At 43.9% G+C, this 5,159-nt stretch overlaps 1 long non-coding RNA gene across 2 annotated transcripts; it reads right to left on the bottom strand.

The window, feature by feature from the left end:
* Positions 1–303: 303 nt before the first annotated feature.
* On the bottom strand, positions 304–1,282 carry LOC103654401 (uncharacterized). 2 transcript variants are annotated; one of them, XR_566079.3, is made up of 3 exons: positions 1,068–1,282; positions 602–846; positions 304–522 (listed from the first exon to the last, which is right to left on the bottom strand). It is a non-coding gene; the product is annotated as an uncharacterized lncRNA (long non-coding RNA). The 2 variants fall into 2 exon arrangements; XR_566078.3 differs by having other exon boundaries at positions 954–1,095.
* Positions 1,283–5,159: the final 3,877 nt, after the last annotated feature.

Raw genomic sequence — 5,159 nt, 5'->3', positions numbered from 1 at the left:
GGAGATCGATGAAGAACATTGATGTCATTGAGAGAGCCATGTAATCCAAAAAAAGCATGCCAAATCCATAAATCTTGCGAAGCAACTACTTCTAAAATTATAGTAGGCGTGTGATGATGGCCCGAAAATTGACCTTGTAAAGATGATGGACAATTCTTCCACCTCCAATGCATGCAATCAAGTGAACCCAGCATACCGGGAAATCCTCTTTCATTGCCAAGTGCAAGTAACAGATGTATATCGCTTTCATTGGGTGCTCTTAAATACTCCTCACCAAAAACGTCAATTACAACTTTAACGAACCTTCTTAGACTTTCCAGCGCAGTACTTTCTCCAATACGTACATATTCATCTGTAGCATCTGCTTCCACTCCATAAGTTAGCATACGAAATACTGCAGTAACCTTCTGCAAACAACTTAAACCTTGTTGTTGAGCTGCGTTTCATTTTTGCTCAAAGTAATCATCATGTTGTTCAACAACATTCATTATGCGAATAAACAGGGATCGATGCATCCTAAACCTGTTGCAATGAAATATAATAAGGCATCTATAAGACAAAGTACACACAAACTAACCATACAAATTAAATAAATTGTTACCTCCGCCGAAACAAGTTTGGACCATAAGTAGGAATGTCAGCCAGGTAATCTTGGTACAATCTCGCGTGTCCCGCTTATCTATCTCGATAAATATATGCACGACCTGGAACAGAGCCTCCTGGCTTTGTACGAACTTGTGAAACAGTATGAATGATTTGCGCGGCAGAAAGTATGAAATCCTCGTCGTCATCAGATGATGATTCATCAAGTAATTGTGATGACAACAATCTATTTGAACCCATCACCTGAATTTGCAATAGACATTTCGGATAAATTGAACAGAACATAATGTGAATCCTTTCCATAATCTCATATGCGCCAAGTTTTTGCATCACGTGAGATTGGATTGTACCATGAAACGACACATGTGCTTCAGCCAAAATTTGTGAACGACGAAGCTTTTACAATTTTGGATTTGGCAGATGAACAGTACGAATGTAGATTGGTATTGAACGGGGAGACATACCGAATGAATTGATTCAGGCGACGGCACCGCTCAGAACTTGTTCGTCGGCATGACTCTGTCAGGTGTTTTGCGTCTAAAAATAGTGACGGCGCATGCAACCGATGGTCCACCAATTATTCAAAGCCGTTGGAGCTTCCTATATTTCAGGAACCATTGGAGATCATCTTGAGTTTTACATGCAAATCTAATTTAGCAGCTTACTAAACATCCATTTAAGGAGCTATAATTTAGGCAACTACTGCAGTTGCTCTAATCGCTTACGGGTCAGCTCCACTGGACTCGGAACCTAATAGCCGTATAAAACTGAGTCGTCCCTTTCGCTCCCGTCGCGTCCTCCATTACCGAGCGCAGAGAGATTTAAGTGATGCCGCTGACGTCGATTCTGGGCTGCGTTCGGGTTGGGGCCTCGGTGTACTACCAGGGCGCTTCGCCAGGGAGCAACGACTGTGGTCGTGGTTCCGATATGATGAAATGGGCACCGGAAGCCCTATAATCCCTCGCCACAATTAGAGCTCCGCCGCGACCCGGATATCACCGTGGTCGAGGTTCTGTGCTGTGTAACTCCCGGTGAGAACGCTACCTCATTCCTTGCCTTCATCCCCGCTCCGTGTATCGTCCTTTGGATTAGAGTTTTGGCTTAGGTTCAAAATTGGGGGAGGGACCGTCGATGGCGCCGCTGCGGCGGTATTCCCTACCGCCGCGCTTGCTCCGGAGGGAGGAAGATGGCGTCCTGACCGGTGATCTGGTGATGGATGGCTACGATTTGTCCGGCCAGTGGAATGTGTGGACGTAGAGATCTGGGACCGTTGATCAGCGCGCGGGTGGCTGTGATTAAATCCAACATAGCGTTTAGATCTGTGTGGATCAGGTGCGTCAGATCACAATCGTGCGGGCCTGGTACTATCGCGTGTATTTTTCATCTGGGCCATCGACTTTCGATCCTACGGTTATCAACGCGTACCGATTCGGGTTATGGGCGATCTAATCTGGGCCCTTGGTTAGTGGCTCCGGAAACAAGATACCCCTTTAGCCATGGATCTTTGCATAAGAATCCTTACGCTTTATAAGAAATAACCAGTGGTCCGCAGCTGTTAAAAGATTATTAAGGTTAGGTCCTAAACTTTGTAGTTTAACCTCTGTTTTCTACAGAAATTGAGCCGCGGCCCAGGGATTTCAGGAAAACAGGGAAAATGTTTTTTGTGGAAAAATAATTCTCAAGACCAAAAAAATCCATAACTAATTCATTTTAACTCTGAATAAGTCCGTTCTAGTTGCGTTAGCTTAATAATAAAATTGTCTACACACTAAAAACATCATTTTATCACATCACCTGCTTTTTATAAAGAGACACTTATTTATCCTGTGTTTAGTAGGTTTATCTTACTAATTATGCATGGTTATAACCTATAATCAAGTTATAACTCAAGTTAGGAGTATAATCAATTATTCTTTGTACTATTTTCTCACATGATTCATATTAATCAACATATAATATAATTTTATTAATTACCTAAGACCTTGGAAAATCATATCTCTTTAACCGTAGCTCCGAATTTAGTAATTCTCGAACCCACGATCTCGTAGCGACGTGCAGATTTTTATTATGCAGTTTGTTCTTATGTTTGGTGTGATGATAATTTTATCTGTACCATGTTTGTATTGCTACGGTTAGGAGTGAGGTCACGAGAATCTGAAGATCATCCTAGCTGGTACCTGGAATCTCAAGTCTAAGGCAAGTTGTGCCCTTGATCACTTTTATTTACCCAATAATGTTCTATATAATCATTTTGGCATGCATATGCTTAATTTTGATGGGACCCAATAGGACACCCTAGTTTGGTTATCTTTACACCTTGTTTACCCCTGAACTTTTGGGTAGTCTTTGCTATTGCTATATATGGTTTTAGGTGTCGAGATAACTATTACACATGGTCATTCTTTATTATTGTTCTATTTATGTTCATGATAAGATCATTATGTTAATTGGAACATTGAGCTTAACTTGAGAAACACGTGCCACCACAAGGGTGGAATGGGACGCCCTTGGCTGACTAATTAGGAAAGCTAGTGGAGGACTACCTTACCCGAAAGGGGCAAGGGCAGTAGAAAAGTAGGCGTATAGGGAGGTTCCCGGGTTGATTTTGTTGCGATGGCGGTCAGACGGGGGATTCCTGCATTGCTCTTCCTAGAAACTGTAGCGGGTTTTCTGAAGCTAGTGAAACTTTGTAAAGGCCTCGTAGTGTTACCCTGCCTCGTCTCCTTGGTAGAGATGAATGGGACTTCTAGACCCCTTGGCAACCGGGTGACATGACTTGTGGGTAAAGGTGAGAGCACCTAGAGGGGGGGGGGGTGAATAGGTGATCCTGTAGAACTTAAAAACTTATGCCACAAAACTTGGTTAATTGTTAGCACAATAATTGCCAAGTGGCTAGATAGGAATCCTCAACAAAACACAATAACCAACAAAGATCAATCACAGAGATGACACGGTGGTTATCCCGTGGTTCGACCAAGACCAACGCTTGCCTACTCCACGTTGTGACGTCCCAACGGACGAGGGTTGCAATCAACCCCTCTCAAGCGGTCCAAAGACCCACTTGAATACCACGGTGTTTTGCTTTGCTTATCTTTATCCCACTTGCGAGGAATCTCCACAAATTGGAGTCTCTCGCCCTTACACTTAAAGTTCACAAGGAAGCACGGAGTAAGGAAGGGAAGCAACACACACAAATCCACAGCAAAATGCGCACACACACGGCCAAGAATCGAGCTCAAAGGACTATCTCAAAGTTCTCACTAGAACGGAGCTCGAATCGCAGAGAATGACAAACGAATGCGCAAAGACTGAGTGTGGATCATCAAGAATGCTCTAAGGTTGCTTGGTTGCCTCCTCCATGCGCCTAGGGGTCCCTTTTATAGCCCCAAGGCAGCTAGGAGCCGTTGAGAACAAATCTGGAAGACCATCCTTGCCTTCTGTCGTCGGGCGCACCGGACAGTGTCCGGTGCCCGATTTCCTTCCTTAAATGGCGAAGCCGACCGTTGGCGGCCAGAGAGCCGTTGGCGCACTGGACATGTCCGGTGCACACCGGACAGTCCGGTGCCCCCTTTCCGACGTTGGCTCGGCCACGTGTCCTGCGCAGATCGCGCGGCCGACCGTTGGCTCACCGGACAGTCCGGTGCACACCGGACAGTCCGATGAATTTTAGCCGTACGCTGTCGGCGAATTCCCGAGAGCGGCCACTTCACGCCGAGTCAGCCTGACGCACCGGACACTGTCCGGTGCACCACCGGACAGTCCGGTGTGCCAGACTGAGCTGAGTCTTGGCTGTACACAGCCAAGCCTTTTTCACCTCTTTTCTTTTCTTCTTCTTTCTGTTTCTAACACTTAGACAAGTATATTAGTACACAAAACCAATGTACTAAGGCTTAGAAACATACCTTTACTCTTGATTTGCACTTTGTTCATCTATGAGCATAAATTCACATTTAAGCACTTGTGTTGGCACTCAATCACCAAAATACTTAGAAATGACCCAAGGGCACATTTCCCTTTCAATCTCCCCCTTTTTGGTGATTTATGCCAACACAACATAAAGCAACTAGAACAAGTGCAAAATCACTTCAAATAGAACTCAAATTTATTTTGATTCAATTTTGGCATATATGGATCATCCTTTGCCACCACTTGGTTTGTTTTTGCAAATCAAACTCAAATCTCTATCTCTAAGTCAAACACACATGTTGAAGCATAAAGAGAGTCATTCCAAAAGAGATTGATCAAAGATTTCAAAAACTCCCCCTATTTCCCATAATCAACACTTCTCCCCACAAGAGGCCAACTTTTGACAAAAGAGACAATGCAAGAGTTTTGACAAACCAAAAGCTCTATTCTACTATTTTCAAAGTTTCTCAAGTGGTAGCTGATCCATCTATTGCTTTGGCCTTTATTTTCTCCCCCTTTGGCATCAAGCACCAAAACGGGATCAATCTTGGCCCCTTTAACCCCATTGCATCACCAAATTCTTCAATTAAGAGCAAATAGGCAATAAGAGTTTAAAGATGAACTTGGAATAGTTACTCTTTTCATCGGAG

The sequence above is a fragment of the Zea mays genome, chromosome 4 (assembly GCF_902167145.1).
Source record: "Zea mays cultivar B73 chromosome 4, Zm-B73-REFERENCE-NAM-5.0, whole genome shotgun sequence".
Classification (NCBI taxonomy): Eukaryota; Viridiplantae; Streptophyta; class Magnoliopsida; order Poales; family Poaceae; genus Zea; species Zea mays.
The sequence above is the reverse complement of the archived record's forward strand: the minus strand, read 5'-3'. Positions and strand labels throughout refer to the sequence as shown.